The 17,874-nt window shown below is 36.8% G+C and overlaps 2 pseudogenes; one reads left to right on the forward strand and one right to left on the reverse strand.

Moving 5' to 3' along the window:
• The window catches only part of LOC132025397 (large ribosomal subunit protein eL8-like), a 28,368-nt pseudogene extending 24,501 nt beyond the window's left edge, over positions 1–3,867 (forward strand).
• A 2,619-nt stretch (positions 3,868–6,486) lies between these two features.
• Positions 6,487–17,874, reverse strand: part of LOC132025440 (peroxynitrite isomerase THAP4-like) — an 86,769-nt pseudogene continuing 75,381 nt past the window's right edge.

A 17,874-nucleotide genomic window follows, 5' to 3' on the forward strand; every position in this document is an offset into this window, starting at 1 on the left:
CAGCTTAACTGACAGAGCCACCCAGGCGTCCCAAACTCTTTCTTGATTTAACCAAACTGAGAAACAAAGGAAAAAATAAATGAAACATTCCAAATTGGTTTGAGTTCACAATACATTAAAGTCCCATTAAAGGAGCTATAAATGGATGGTAATTTATTCAGTATTTGATCCATTTGACATAATTACCCACTTAAGATTTTTCACATTATCCTTCCTATGAAAGCAGGACTATCACAATTTTAAAGTCTTAAGCAAATATAAAACTGATTTTTAGCTGAGTGAAATAAGTCAAACAGAAAGAGTCAATTATCATATGGTTTCACTTATTTGTGGAGCATAATAAATAGCATGGAGAACATGAGGAGATAGAGAAAAGAAGGGAGTTGAGGGAAATTGGAAGGGGAGGTGAACCATGAGAGACTATGGACTCTGTAAAACAATCTGAGGGTTTTGAAGGGGCGGGGGGTGGGAGGTTGGGGTACCAGGTGGTGGGTATTATAGAGGGCACGGATTGCATGGAGCACTGGATGTGGTGCAAAAATAATGAATACTGTTATGCTGAAAATAAAAAATAAATTAAAAAACAAAACAAAAACAAAAACTGATTTTTAGGATAAAATCATAATGATACATAGGTAAGACTTATTAAACATTATGCAACCTCAGCATTACATGCCTATTATTTCATAGGCATTGTTATTTTATTATTATTTCATATAATATTCATCACAAGTCTATGAGATAGTATTCTTATTATCCCCATTTAAAAGATGAGAAAACTGAGGCATAGAAAGATTAAGTTGCCCAAGGTCATCAGCTAGAAGTGATAAAGAATTGAATTGTCTAATCTCAAAGGAAATTCTGTAACATAGCGTAGGCTAGAGTCCAGTAATATACCAAGAGAAACACAGTGTATTCTAAATTAAAACGTGAAATAAATACAACATGTGATTTAGTGGTGGCCTCACATTGCCACTTCTGTGGTAAGCCCCCCAAACAAAGCCACATATGTCCTTGTGATACCACAAACAAGATGATTTAAGAATGATAAACTATTTACCTATCTTGTGCTCCATTTTGCTAGTGCTTCTTCTGGGAGCTAGTTGCCTGATTCAGAAAAAAAAGCGGGGGGGCAGGGCAGGAGGACTTTAGATAAAATGGACTAGATAAAATGATCATTACTAAATCTATTGCAAGTTACCCAAGGATTTTCTAAGCCTTAATATAACAAATTCAACATGCATTATACAAATCTCAGGCACCCAATGGCAGGGCAGTAGTGCTTAGGCTTGCCACCATTTATTAATTCAATTCAGTTTTTCCTGGTGAATAAACGAAATGAGTTTTAAGACTGAACTCCCGTGTGATATAATGAAGTGAGCATGCACCTTGGAATTACAAAAGCTAAGTTTACATGTTTGCTCTGATAAATACTGTGTCATCTTGTGTGAATCACCTTTTTGGGCCCAAGTTCCTCATCTACAATTGTAAAATCTGTATCTACATAATAGGGTTGATAGAGTTGAAATGAGAGAGTCATCATGATGCTTAACAGAGAGCCTGGCATAGCAGGTTTCTCAGTAAGTACTATCTCGGAGTCTTATTAATCACATTACTTCCAAAGAGCAGATTGAAATGCATATATTATGTTTTTATAAATTTTATATTTTAACTTATTTTTCTGAAAAAGTTCTACATGCACAGAGTTTTACAATGACAAATAATTATAGGGTATATAGTGAAAAATAAGGCATTCTCTATTCCTTTTCCTGAAATTTCCCCTCAGGAGCATCAACAGTATAAACTTTCAGTGATATCAAATGAATATAAAAGAATATATGCAAATCTTCCTGTTCAGTACAAATGATACCTACTTCTCTACCCCTTATTTTTTCACTTAATTTTATATCTTGGGGATCACCGATTATCAACACTTTTGGGTTTTGACACAATCTAATAAATAGCATGACAACTAATCACCAGACTTCTGAACCAATTGAGTTGGGACAAAAATTACCAGATGGAGAACACAAGACCAGTTTTAAACTAATGAAGAACAAGAGGACTTAGCTTAATGTGAGAACCAAAAGGGCTTGCTAATAACCTCTTCCCCAGTAGAAACCTTGGAACAGTTGATCTGAGAGAATGTTGAGCTCTAAGAGGAGACACAGCCCCCAGAGTCTCCCTCCCATTCTGAGTAGAGGTAAAGAACTAAACCAGTTGCCTTTTCTTTTTTCCTTCTCGCTTAGGTTAGTCTATTTTATTTCCTTCTGTTGACAAGGCTGTAATTAATATCCTTGATTGTAGATACATTCTTAGAAATGAAAATAAAGAGTATTTGCTTGTTAAGTTTTCATAGGAATTACCAAATCACTCAGTATGAGAAAAGTATTAAAATACATGTATTAAAAAGACACTCATTTCATCTTCATTAAGTCACTAAAATGTGGGGCTTGTGCCCTACAGGTCACAGGATGGGATTGGAAACCATTCATCTGTACTATCAATTCAGTACTTCCTATTCCTAATGGAAAAGTGCTTTCAGCTCAAGAAAGATACTCTTTGGCACTTCCAAGTTGGTAGCCAAAGGGACATCATAAGTCTTCTGAGATATAAGTTCCCAAGCCTGTTGACTTTCAGGCACTTCAGTTACCCAACACCCAAAAATCTTTTGCGTTAAGAGCAGCATTTCATATATAGACCCAAACAGCAGGAACCTAAATCTGGCGAATGTAACCAGAAGGAGAATGAAGGCTTTAAGAACAGCAATAAGTAAAACACACTAATTATTCCTCTGCAGCAACAATTGTAGAAATTCTATTTGGTGAAAGTTTGATGGGTCTTTGGTTTCTTTTCAAAATACAAAGCATATTTTTAAGTAAAAATTCAAAAGGAAAAACGTTCGAATGAGTTTGTCAAACACGTGAAGCACGAGGTATGTTAGTTTTGACTTGGAAAATAATGGTTCTCATAACATTACCACAAAGGTGGTATTTGGGAATAGAATGAATATAGGAAATATGGTAGATTATTTTGTATGAAATGTACTGTGAAGTGCATACTTTTCTAGTCCTAAGCTATTTCTTGAAAATGTAACTACCGGACATCATAATCAATGACGCTAACTTTTCTTTAATACTACAAATTCTACATACAAGTAAACTAGAAACAAAACAAAAACAAACAAATAATATTTGGAAAACAGAGGCAGTTATAATACGAAAAAAATGAGTTTGAATGTTTAAATGGGACTTCAGTAAGAAAATGGTTCATTCTGGAATTCCCACTTACACTGGGGAGATCTGCAATTAAAGCTTCTCTAATTACTATTTCTTACCATTGATTCCTAGGCTTAGATAATACTACAGCACTCTGTTATTCTCGCATTTCATTTTCTATTAAGTAGATCTAACCAGATAATCTAACAAGAAGAAAGATGCCGGCAAAGGGGATGTCCTCACCAAGAAGCCCCCCTGTGCTGCGAGCCAGGGTGAACACAGTCACCACACTGTTGGAAAACAAGAAGGCCCAGCTGGTCGTGATTGTGCACGACGTGGACCCCATTGAGCTGGTGGTGTTCCTGCCCACTCTGTGTCACAATATGGGGGTTCCCTACTGCATCATCAAGGGGAAGGCCAGGCTGGGGCATCTGGTCCACAGGAAGACCTGCACCACGGTCACCTTCACGCAGGTCAACTCAGAAGACAAAGGGGCTCTGGCAAAGCTGGTAGAAGCCATCAGGACCAATTACAATGACAGATACGACGAGATCCTCCGCCACTGGGGAGGCAACGTCCGAAGTTGGTGGCTCACATCGCCAAGCTGGAAAAGGCAAAGGCTAAAGAACTGGCCACCAAACTGGGCTGAGTGGACACGGCTTGATTTTCTGTACATAAAAGTAATAAAGTTGTCTTTCAGCCACTAAAAAAAAAAATTTTTTTGGAATTACAAATTCTATTTGTTCATTTAATTGTATATTCATACACTCATGAAGTATATATCCTTGGGGCTCCAACTAAGTACAAGGAAAGTACTAAGTTTTAGGGATGAAATGAAGAGCTTGACTAGCCACAGCCCCTTTGGTTATGGAGGTTACCATAAAAAGTCACAGAAGTAAATGCATAAATGTAATCTTCATTTAAACTATGAAGAAAAATTATGAAAGGATAAGAAAAGATGTAACATTGTGACCTATTAGGAAGTTTCATTTGAGCCAGAACCTGAAAGACAAGTGAATTTTAACCTGATGAAGAATGTCCAAGGCCAAAGGAATGGCACTGAGACCCAGAAGATCATCAAGACTGAGCACAGAGAGCAGGAGGGGAGGTAAGTGTGGAATAACACCAGAGTGGTCATGGAGGGCAGACTAATAGCCTTGTATGCTATATCATGGGTTTTGTTCTTCATAACAGCAAAGGAAAATTTTAAGAGGATTGTGAACAGGGAGATGACATGATTGCACTTTAAAACCTTGGGTAAAAAATTCTGAAGTGGGAATTTGAGTGAGGCAGAGGAGACTGTTGGGACCAGACTGTCCCATGTCACAGTTGCTCAGGAGAGTTATACCAGTAGTTTGAAAAGGAAGGCTGCAAGTACAGATGGAAAGAACGGCACACACCTGAGAGATATTTTGAGATAAAATTGATAAGACTTGTGAAGTGACTAACTGTGTGGGGTAAGAGAGAATGTCAAGGCTGCCTGGGTGTAAAATTGGATGGATGGTACCTAGAAGACATAACCAAAGGATAGGTTGAGGGTTTTGATATTGGGCTTGTCACCTTAGAAGTGCTCTTTAGACATTTCTCTGATGTGTATGATTTACTAATTACCAGTAATTCCTTTAAGGTTAAGATGTTAAGAGGTTCTAGATCCATCACGTAATTTTTCAGTACTCGAGCCTGCCTGTACACCATAGAACATCAAGAGCCCATGGGAAAGGAAGACTCTGAGGTCAAATATCTATAGACTCATGGCAACAGCAGCAGTGATGGGACTCCTCCGTTGATAAGACCTGGTTGTTTGAGAGAAAAGAGACAGATGGAGCTGAATAAGGAATGCAACAAGAGAAAGATTTGGCCTAAATTATATGTGTAGATTACAATGTAACACCTTGGTAAAATGTACATTTTGATCAAAATTTTCCATAAAGTTATGCCTTTGGTACCAGATTTTGCATTAGCATAGGAACATTTTGAAAGTAAGACTGTTTCTGTTCTGCTTTTACTCTGAATGACTTTGTGTTCGAAAACATTGAAATAGATATACAAAGACTTTTATAACATAGCTTTAGAAGCCATCAGCACTTTAATAATCGAATACCTTAAATTAATGCATAAAGACTTTTAGAAACTTCCTTGCTATGAACAAGTTAGACAGATCAATGATATAATAGGAGAATGCAATTTGTATTCTATTGGAAATGCATTTTATTCTAAGAGTCCAAAATGTAAAAATATTTTCTCTTGTCCTCATTTTTTCAATGCAAAATTTGACTACTCTTAAGAGAGAAAAAAAGAAAGCTCATATAAATAAAAAAAAATGCAGTTAAAATAAAAAGTAAACTTTCAGTAAATTCTCCAAGGGCAACTTTAATGAAAAGGTTGCTAATTATAATTTAAATAGGAATTTAAACTGTAGAATGGTATATTCAAAAATTAAAAATAGCTGACACAGTAGAAAAACACCAAAATCTCAGTGGCAAAATAAACTAAAGTCTTAATTCTTGCTCCTGCAAAATCCATGACAGGCCAGGCAACCCTCTTCAATATAAATCCAATGTCACATAGAGTATGCAGTCTCCCGGATCCCAGGGTGTGGGAGATAGAGGTAGAGGCAGCTCACCAACTCATAAATGCCTTGGCTCAGAAGAGATTTGTATCATTGCACTTCCATTTCATTTTCCAGAATTAGTTAAATAAACCTAACATAGTCGAAAGGGGTACTGAGAAATGTAAGAAATTTGTAGGTATTTGTTAAGTACTAGTCATCTGATCTTTGACATGGTAATTTTCCCTGGTATATTCAAGTGTCTTCAGCTTTCTGTCTGGAGTAGTTTTTATTTTACATTAATTGCACCCATAGAAGCATTTTATATAATATAGCAAAATATTTATGGTTTTTCACCCCAAATCTGTTTATTGGAAGTTACAGCTTGGCTAAGATACCATCAGCTTTCAGTCCTATGCAGATACCATCAGCTTTCAGTCCTATGCATGATGGTGACTATAGGAACCTGGAATTGAGAGGTTTACCACAGTATCTGACAAAAAAAAACATTTATCAAGAAGTTAGGGAGCACCTGATTGACTCAGTCAGTAGAACCTTGGCCTTTTTAGAGTAAAAAAGTAGAAACTTTTTTTTTTTTTTTTTTTTTTTAAATAAAGGCCTTTTATTTGTTTTTGTCTACGCTGTTACAGGAACCCGTTGCAGCACTCTGGGGCCCACGAGGCCAGCGGCCACATCCGCACAGGCTGTGAGCGACTATGGAGAAGCCGAAAGGTCACGGGGTGACCTTCTTGTAGGTGATGTGAAGATGCTGAGTCATGGGCTGGGTAGTGGTTGCCATGGAGACCGTCTGTTCAAGTTTGCCTTCAGAATTCAGCCTGAATTTTCGGGTAATCTGCTCCACGTGGAGCTGCTTGGCGAAGGAGATCCTGGCAATGCAGTGGGACGTGATGCACAGCTCCTGCCTGTTCACCTAACCGTTTTCCACCTCCACGATGCCTGTGTTCTGGGCGCTGAGGAAGGCCACCTTGTTGGTTGTCGGGCTTGAGGCAGATGAAGCCACACTCCCTGTGCATGGATTTGCACGTGTACGGGTGGAAGGTGTTGAACGAGAAGTTCAGCACAGGCTGGCCCACGTGGGAGATGTACACCTCCTCCAGGTACTGGAAAGGCAGCAGCGTCGGAAGGTCCCGGCTCCCGGCGGGTCTGACAGCCAGGTACCCAGCATCCAGGACAGCGGTGCCACCACGGGGTTCATCGTGGGAGGCTCGCGGCTGAAGGGCAGCAGGCTGTTCAGGTAGGGGAAGCTCACTCTCCGCAGCTCGGGTTCTACTCAGTCAGTAGAACCTTGACTCTTGATATCAGCATTGTGAAATTAAGTCCTACACTGGGTGTTGAGATTACTTAAAAATAAAATCTTAAAAAACAAGATAATTAGGTAATTGTTAAGTGCTTTCCAAAACATTTGTTCTGGGGACAGACCTCTCTTCTTTCTAAAGAAAATGTAATTTTTTTCTGGGATATCAATTCTATGCATTCCACCTCTAATAATGGCCAAGTTAGCTCTTGCTAGACTGATCCTCCTCAGACAACAACTAAACATGCTGGAATACTTATCAAAACAACTATGGAAGTTCTTTGGAAAGCAAAGAACACGAGCAAAAAGGAGAGGGGAAGGAAGGAGAAGGCCGCAGCAAATTTTAGAGGGGAATTACAACTAGGAGGAAAGAAGGAACATTGGGTGCATTTTCCATTTTTGTTTTAGGGCTTCTACTCTGAAGGACCCTCACAATCTGTGCCAGGAAGCACAGTTAAAAATGTAATAGAAAATCCTGGGGTACCTGGATGATTCTAGTTGGTTAAGTGTCCACCTTCAGCTCAGGTCATGCTCTAGGAGTCCTGGGATTGAGCTCTGCATTGGGCTTCCTGCTGAGTGAGGAGCCTTCCTCCCACTCTGCTCCCTACCTCTCTTGTACTCTCTCTCTCTCTAGCTCTTTCTGTCTCTAAAATAAATAAATAATTAAAAAAAAAAAAAAAAACAACAACAAGGAAGAAAATCCACTATATTTCTTGGCTGAAGAGCCAGAAGACAAGATTTGGGTAACCACAATCACTAGATAATGAGAGGCAAATCCCCAAAAGAAGACAGGCAGAGTGGGGTTGCTGGATGGCTAAGTCAATTTAGCATTCTACTCTAGATTTCAGCTCAGGTCATGATCTCAGGGTCATGAGATCTAGCCCCTATCTGGTTCCATGCTGTATGTGGAGTCCGCTTAATATTCTCTCTCCCTCTCCCTTTGCCTCTCCCCCACCACTCATGTGCTCTTCTTTTCTCTCTTAAAAAAAAAATTAATAAGAAATCTACTATATTTCTTGGTTGAAGAACCAGAAGACAAGACTTGGGGTAGCCAGAATCACTGGAAAATAAGGGCAAATCCCCCAAAAGAAGACAGGCTCAAAGTCTATATTGAAACTCTGCCTAAGTCCTTCGCTGACACCTACACCATGTATGTGTCAGTGTCCAATCACTATAATCAAGGCTAGAAGAAGTGCACAAAGATGTATGCTGCTGCCTAGGAGTGAGTTTGTTATTTGAAACAGACCAAATGAATTGCTTAACCAAACAACAAAAAACTACACTGATTTGGAGAGATATAACAGAATCCAAAATCTTCTCATATAACATTTACAGGTTCAAGTTAATTAACCTATCAAGAAGTAGGAAAACACAATGCATCCTCAAGGGAACAAAAAAATCAACAGACACTGATCCCAGGCCATCCAAATGTTACTATGAGGTGACAGGGCATTAAAGGCAGATATTAAAACTGTGCCCAAGGATGTAAAATAAATTATGGCTCCAAAGAACTAAAGATTAGAAATCCAAACAGAAATATAGGAAACCTAAAGAAACTAATAAAATTGATAGAACTGAAAAATATAATGCCAAAAATAAAATTATTCAAATAATGAATCTAATAGCAGAATGGAGATGACAGAGGAAAGACTATGTAAACCTGAAAATCTATCAATAGAAATTATGCAATCTGATAGAGAAAAACATTTTAAAAATAAGGAGATGCTCAGTAATTGGTAGGACAATATCAGCATGTGTAACATAGGTACAATTGGTGTCTCCATAGGGGAGTGGTGAAAGAACAAAGCAAAAGATACCATTGTAGAAATAATAGCTCAAAATTCCCCAAATTTGGTGAATGATAAGAATCTTCATATTTGAAAATTTTCAGTAAATGTCAATACAAAGAATAACATTCCTAGTTACATGACAAACTTTTGAAAAGCCATGATAAAGAGAACATCTTGTAATCTATAAGAGAAAAATCACATGTTAAATATGGAGGAACAATTATTATTCAAATGGTTGAAGAATTCTCATGAAAACAATAGAGAACAAAGAGAACAGATGAACATCTTTAAAGTGATGAAAGTGAAGTTATCAACCCAGAGCTCTATACCTTCATGAAAATAGCCTTTAAAAATGAAGAAGGAAAAAAGTTTCTGTTAAAACATTTTTTTTTCTTCAGCACATAGTTAGTCTATGAAATAAAATAGATATATTGAAAAATGGATGGGAAAAATTATACCATACAAACAATAAGATTAAGGGGATCAGAGTGAGTTTATTAAAGTCAGATAAAGTGAAAAATATCAAGACAAAGATAATTATCATAGATAAAGAGAAATAATTCATAATGGTAAGAGTTCCTTAATAAGAAAGACATAATTTCAAATGGGTTCATACCTAACAACAGAAATGAAAAGTTCATGAAGTTAAAATTGATGGAAATTAAAGAGAAAAATAAATAAAACTATATTAATGATTATAGATTTTAGTAGCCTTCTCAAAAATTGGTGAAGGAACTATGCCAAAAAGAAATCAGTAAAGGCATAGAAGATCTGAACAGTGTCGATGTTTTTGATATTTATTGAACTCTATACCAAGTAACAACAGAATGCTTATTCTTTACAAGTGCTTATGGTATTTCATTAAGACAGACCACATGTTGGATAGAACTAGAGGGTATTATGCTTAGCGAAATGAGTCAATCAGAGAAAGACAACTATCATATGATCTCCCTGATATGAGGAAGTGGAGACACAACGTGGGGGGCTTGGGGATAGGAAAAGAATAAATGAAACAAGATGGGCTCGGGAGGGAGACAAACCATAAGAGACTCTGTGAAGTGTGTAAACCTGGCAATCCACAGACCTATACCCCTGGGGCTAATAATACATTATATGTTTATTATAAAAATAAAAAAAAAAGATAAACCACATGTTGGGCTAAAGAAAAGTCTCCATAGACTAAAAGAGGATGAAAATCCTGCACAATATGTTCATTGGTCATAGTGGAATAAAATTAGAATCAATAAGAATAAAATCTCTAGAAAACTTCAAATATTTGTAAATTAAGCTCTACATAATTCATGGGTAAAAAAAATCATAAGAGACATTTAAAATTTTTTAAGCAAATGAAAATGAAAATACAACATATCAAAAAATTTTCCTCTTGATAAAGTAGTGCTCAGAGAGAAATCTGCAGCTTTAAATTATTAGGAAAAAGGACAAAGGTATATTAATGACCAATGTAAATGGAAGGAAATAATAAAATATAGAAATTAGTCAAATAGGAAAAAAATAAACAAATTAAGAGAATTGATTCTCTTAAAAGATCAGTCAATTTAGTCAACTTTTAACTGGATGGATTAAGAAAAAAAAGAAAGAAGAAACATGAATTACCAATATCAGAAAAGACAGTACAGTCATCACTCAAATTCTCTCTATATATGAAAAGGCATTTTAGAAAATATCATGAACAACTTTAAGCTACCAATTTTGATAATTTAGATAAAATGTACAAATTCCTAGAAAATTATAATTAACCAAAATCGACACAAAATAAATAAGAAAATCTGAATAACTTTACAACCACTAAAGATAATTAGTTTATTCTTATCACAAATCTTCCCACCAAGAAAGCATCAGGCACATTTAGTTCTATTGGTGATTTCCATCAAATGTTTATGAAGGAGGGGCACCTGGGTGACTCAGTGGCCTCTGCCTTCGGCTCAGGTCATGATCTCAGGATCCTGGATCAAGCCCCACATCGGGCTCTCTGCTCAGCAGGGAGCCTGCATCCTCCTCTCTCTGCCTGCTTCTCTGCCTACTTGTGATCTCTGTCTGTCAAATAAGTAAATAAAATCTTTAAAAGAAAATGTTTAGGAAGAAAATCTCACCCTTTATAGAACATAAAACATATAGTCTTTATAGAACATAAAAATTATTACTAATATCTGTGGCCTCTGCAGTTTATTTATTTATTCAACAAGTATTTACTAAAAATGGGAATTGAAACAAGAAGCTTGCCATAGAGCACCTGGGTGGCTCAGTCAGTTAAGTGTCTGGGTTTGGTTCAGGTCATGATCCCAGGATGAGCCCCACATCAGGCTCCCTGCTCAGGGAGCCCTTTCCTTCTCTTTCTCTCTCCCTTTCCTTCTCTTTCTCTCCCTCTGCTGCTCTCTCTCTATCAAATAAATACATAAAATCTTGAGGAAGAAGAAGAAGAAGAAGAAGAAGAAGAAGAAGAAGAAGAAGAAGCAGCTTGCTATACAGAGGAACACCTGGAGTTCAAGTTGGTTCAGTTACAGATCTGAAATGTCATAAGCACCATTTTTTCCTTGACCTGACTCATCTGCATATAAAAAACAACAGCATTTTTTAACTGTATGTTGTGATCTGGCAGAAACTTTCATTTTCTTCTTCTGCCCCAACCCACACCATGGCATTAAGCATTTGACAAGGATAATTCATCAACAAAACTTCCCTTCTCCCGGGAGAACTTAGATTCATTCCACTATAAACACTGCTGAATTGATGTGCATGCTTAAAAATCTTTAGTCTTTATTTTTTTATTTGGAAAAGGCAACAAAACCTATAATACTCCTTCCATTTATTCTAGCATTTATATCTGGATGGATGGAAAACAATATGACCTCCACCATATTTTACTACTTTGAAACTGTTTAGTCTAACACAGACATTTTATCATGGCATGCCTCTGCTTCTTCCTCTCCAAGTAAGCCCACTGGCATGTTCCCAAGCCCCTTGGTGTCAGGAGCAGTTTCTCATAATCTGTCCTTGCCTCACCTCTCTAACCAAGAATTGCACTTGACCTTCTTACCCCTACAATGCAACCAAAGAAAATGTTTTATACCCCTCTGTTCCTTGCAGTTTCCTGCCACTTGGGATCTACCCATGTTGCTTCTTCTGCCAAAACTGCTTCTCCTCTCACTATTTCTTCCCAACCAGTACAGCCTCATAATGCAAAACTGAACACAGCTGAAGCATTGTGCTTCCTTTCGGGTGAGATGTGCTCCTTTGGGTTGGTCTGTGTATTCAATATATATGCTCATTATTATGCTAGTAATACTTATTTTTTATTTGTATTTGCATTTGTTTAAAATCCTGTTTCCCTTATTAGAATGTTAGCACATAGTATGCCAGATATATATTAGCTGTTAATAAATTTTTCATGAATTCAACAGTCATCTTAGAGCTGGGGAAGTTAGAGATGAATCATTAATTTTGTCAACAAAAAGGCATTTTAAAAGCTTAACGTGTGTTTTTAAAAAGTATTTATTGAATATTTTGTATGCATGCACAAAGAGCTTAGAATTTTAATTAGGGAAATGACATAATCAGTTTTATATTTTTCAAGGGCAATCACATTTCCCATCCTGATTATCTCCCAGACACTATACCAGTTGCTAGGGATAAAAAGGTGACTGAGATGTGATGTGCTTTACTAAAGCATGGTCATGATAGTACAATAGGGGTTCTAGACCTCTAAGCAGTTAATTAAAATATAATATGATATGGAATAAATCAGTCACAGGAATACAAGGTATAGCAAATATAGTCAGTGTTATTGTAATAGTGTTCTGTGGTGACAGAGAGTAGCTACACTTGTGATAATCATAGCCTAACATAAAACTTGTTTAATCACAGCATTGTATATCTGAAACTAATGTAATGTTTTATGTCAACTATACCTTGATTAAAACGAGAAATATAATATGATAAGTGACTTAGACAAGGTGTTCATCAATGAGCTTATTCTGTGTAAAAACTATCCCAAAATTTAGTGTTTCAAATGATAACCTTTTATTAGCTCATGATTCTATAGATTGCCTGGGTGGTTCTAACTTATCTCCTCAGAAGTGTCCCATGTATTAGAAAGATAGCTGACCATGACACAGTATTTCAATAGAACCTCACTCCAAGGTGCAGTGATTGGTGGGGACATGTAGAGTGACAAGGGTGAGTATGCCAAATTTCACTCATTAAATAGGCTGGCTACACTTCCTTACACAGAGGAAGCAGAGATCCAAAATTAGGACAAGGAAGGGGCCCATTACTCTTAAGAGTACTTGTTTAGATCAAGTTTGCTAATGCTACATCCACTAATGGAAGTCACATGACAAGCCCCAAGGCAGTGTGAGAGGACACTATCAAGAGGCACTGGGAGTACAATAGAAATTTAACCTGCCGTTTTGTAAGCAGTCTCTTTTCCATGACTCTTAGCTCTTGGCTCTTGGTTCCTCCCTCTGAGATATTCTTCTCTGTAAAAAGTAAATGTCCCTGGTTGACAGTTGAGTAGTTTTCTAAGACTGCTTCCAATAGAAATTTGAAAGTCCAGAGGACTCTTTTTTATTTGAAGTGACTCAGTTTCTGTCTAAGAAATCTTAAATGGATACAACTTCCTTCAAAAATGTGTGTGCTGGGTTACCTGTGTGGTGCAGTTGGTTAAGCCTCTGCCTTCAGCTCAGGTCATGATCTCAGGGTCCTGGGATCAAGCCCCACATCAAGCTCTCTGCTCAGCAGGGAACCTGCTTCTCCCTCTCTCTCTGCCTGCCTCTCTGCCTCCTTGTGATCCTCTGTTGAATAAATAAATAAAATCTTAAAAAAAAATGTGTGTGCTTTTTATACATCTTTTAACAAAAGTAATTTCCACAGTTATTTTCAATACAGGCCTTTCTTTACTTTGGGCTGCTGATAAGGCAATGTTATTTAGAACCTTTGAAGTGCTTTGGTCTAACTGAGAAAGTCCACTAGATATCACCATAAGTGTTTTTTAGAGTCCTAACAAAGATTTTACAGTCATATCCTTGATTTGATCTTGATACAGAAGTCACGTTTTATTGCAAGTGTTCTGAATTTTCAAAACACCCTTAGGTTTTAATTTACACTGGGACTCTTACTGGCTGGAGAGACTGCAAATGAGAAATAGTTAATCTAGTGCATCCTGGGTCCTTCATGTTTTACATAAATTCTTCCTGCAAGCTAATCAGTTCTTTCTTTAGCTCATCTTTCTTTTCCTATGAATTATCACAGACAACTAAAAGAATCCAATAGAAATGTTAAAGTCCTCCTGAAAATTATCTTGCCAATGTCCACAGTTTTTATCTTCCAGATTACACCAGGAAATAGTTTTGTGAGTTGTTTCATAAGATCATCTCATACATGTCACAATCTTTCCATTCTCCACTAGCAGTTTGCTTGCCAATCTTCCAGACTTCACAAAATGTCTTATGGCTTCTGGCACAGAATGGTCTCCAAAGCCACTGTCACATGTTTATTGTTGTTGTTGTTGTTATGGAAACATCCCAAGTCTAGATATCATTTTCTTTATCAGTTAACGTTTGCTGGAAAAAAAAAAAAAATCGCTCCAAACATAGTCTCTCGAAACAGCAACCATTTCTTTAGTTCACTATTTTGTAGTTTGTAGGTCATTCTAGTGATTCTTTGATCTGGTCTGGCATTCTGTGACACCCTGAAAATAAGCTGATCTCTACTGAGTTCTCTAAGCATTGCATTCAGCTGGCATGGTGGCTGGGGGGTGTATTACCAAAGATGGCCTTTCACACTGACATTTAACTGGAGCATAGTTTTCCACACATAAGAGTTTCAAGAACTCTGAGTTTCAAGAGTTTCAGGAAGAGGGTGAGCTCCAGTGTGCAAGTACTTCCAACGTAATCTCTTTCAAGTTAGCTAATACACCTTTATTCAACAGGTCACATAGACAAGCTCAGGGTCAGTGTGGAAAGACACTGGCAAAGAGTATTCATAGGATAATAAATTATGGTAGCTATTTTTATACAAATCTACCATAAACCATAAGAAGACTGAAAATGAAGAGAAAGGAGAAATTGACTAGCTATTAGAGTAAGACCAAATCCAAGCCACATAGGGTTTCAGAGCACAAATTCTAAAATTTAAATTCAGCAAAATAGAGAGCTAGCACAATAGTCTGGAGTCAGCATGGTTTTAAAAACTCTCAATTTAACTGGCCATGAACCATAACTCATATGTACAATGTGAGACGGAGACACACCTAGTCAGATAGCAACTCCCTATACAGCCTAACTTCAGTCTCACACATCCCAAGTCCTATCATTAATTCACCCTAGATATAGCAGAGTTCATTCCCATGGGTCACCTTTCTGAGAGGTATTTTATTGGTCAGCCATTCTTAAAGTCCTAAACACCTCTGATTTCCTGGGTTTCTTCCACTCATGAAGTCTCTAAATGCACGATTTCTCCCTTTTCTTTTGTGGGATTCTTCTGAAGAGACTGACACTCTTATATTATCAAGTCTTTGGTTACCTTTCAAGATTTAACCTTGATGTCAAAGGTGCTTTGGTCTGGTTTAAGGAGAATCCCTCCATGCCTCCATGAAAATTTCAGTCAGAACAATTATAAACCAACCTAGAATCTACTACTATCTTTACCTGTATTCAGCCAACAAGAACCAATTTTGAAGATATTTACACAAGTATGTATTCACACATTGCCCACTGTATGAGAGGTAGAGAATTGGGCTCAATAACAAGTTTGGTGATAAGGTTTGGAAGGAATGGGTTTGGAGAACACCGGAAAGCAGTCTAGCTGAGAAGAGAAGTTGACTTGTGAATGAAATAATTGTTAAATATTTAAACACAAGAGCCTAATATGCTCAAGTGGTGTATTTATTTTCAAAATCATAAGGGAAGCAGCAACTCTCCAGGATATCAATTTGATCAGGTCTTAATTTTCATTGAATAAATAATGAAAATAAATCAAAATGACAATTATTTTATTACAGCCAGCTCAAGAGAAAAGACCTTTTCTCTTAAAGAAGAGAAAAGACCTCTGGAGGCAAGAGCCAGAAGGAATGTGGAAGAAACTACTAAAAAAGAGTAAAACAATAAAGAAAATAAAGAAAAAGAAGATACATTCACTATCATTCAGCATTTTTTTTTTATAGATCTTGGCATATAGTAAGGGATAGTAATGACTTCCTTTTTTTAAAGACTTATTTATTTATTTTGAGAGAAAGAATGAACATTAGTGGGAGGGGCAGAGGCAAAGAATCTTTCAAGCAGACTCCCCGCTAAGCCAGGGCTCCATCCCAAAACCTCAGAGATGATGACCTAACCCAAAACCAAGAGTTGGACACTCAACTGACTGAACCACCAGGTGTCCCCACAGTAATGACTTCTTAATTAAATATTCAACTTAGGATTTAGGGATCATTTAGCTCCCATGGCATATGTTGTTGTCCACTACACTGGATTCTGAAGTCCTCCACCCTATTTGTCTCCCAGTTTACATGGCAAAAATTAAATCAGGAAGCCGGGACTATGCCATGGCTACCCTCTGCTCCATCCAGAGAAATAAAGTCTACTCCAACTATTGCAGTTTTGTAGACAGTGTGAGCCAGGAGAATCTGTACTCCAGATTGGTACAGCTTTCCTTGGGAAGTGTTTATGAAGTCAACTTAACAATATAGCCTGAGCATATCAAACCTGGCACTGTAGACATCAATCTAATATATCTAGTGTGATGGCTTAATATACATAGTGATTTCAATGTCAATGCCACCTTATGTCTCTGTTGGAAATTAGATGGCTTCTCCTGGGTAAACTAAAGAGTTCAGGTCTTAGAAAAAAATAAAGTAAAAACAACATTTAGTATCTTTATGTGTATTTGGTGGGGAGAGCAGAAAGTATTGCAGAATATTTGTTTTTTTATGTATTAAAAGATTATACTTGTGTTAATATTATTTGTCTTTTTTATTAACATAAAATGTATTATTTGTTTCAGGGTTACAGGTCTGTGAATATCTGAATGTAATAATTATTTTCGGTTTGTGTCATCTATCATGCCTCTGACACTGTTTCAGATTCTGGACTCACAAAGATAAATAATCTGTATTAACATAGTTTATGTTTCAAGAGGGGGAGACATGTACCTAAGCCAATACTCATATCACAAGTAATAGTTTCTAGAATAAAGAATGAACTGAGTGGTGCAAGAGAATTGAGGAAGAAATGATCTACTCTACCTACATAGGGGAGTTAGGGGAAGTTTCATAGATGAGATGAAATTTCAGATGATTCTTAAAATTGTGAATGTGTTCTTTAGCTACGGTCAGCAGTGAAAAAATTACATGCAAAAATAAATGATATTAGCAAAATACAAAATTTAAAAACTGAGATGAAAGAGGAGATGCTGGACAGTATGGCTAAAATCAATTTAAATTTCAAGGATTAGTAAGCCTAAGTATTTTTTAATTACTTTTAATACTTTTCTTTTTTAATTGTTTTTAATTTTAATTCCAGTATTGTTAATATGCACTGTGATATTAATTTCAGGTGTACACTATACAATTCAACAATTCTATACATCACCTGGTCCTCATCAAGATGAGTGTGCTCTTTAATCGCCTTCACTCATTTCACCTATCCCCATAGCCTCTTTCCTCTGGTAGCCATCAGTTTTTTCTCTATAGTTAAGAGTCTGTTTCTTTATTTGTCTCTCTCTTTTTTTCCCCTTGCTCATATGATTTGTTTTTTAAATTCCACATAAGAGTGAAATCTTATGATATTTGCCTTTCTCTGGTTGCCTTATGTTGCTTATCATTATATACTCTAGCTCCATCCATGTTATTGCAAAAGGAGAAATTTCTTTCTTTTTTATGGCTAAATAATATTCCATTGCATACATATATACCACCTTCTCTTTATCCATTTATTTATTAATGGGATCTTGCTTTGCTTCCATAATTCGGATATTGTAAATAAAGCT

Source organism: Mustela nigripes, chromosome 1 (assembly GCF_022355385.1).
Source record: "Mustela nigripes isolate SB6536 chromosome 1, MUSNIG.SB6536, whole genome shotgun sequence".
Taxonomy (NCBI): Eukaryota; Metazoa; Chordata; class Mammalia; order Carnivora; family Mustelidae; genus Mustela; species Mustela nigripes.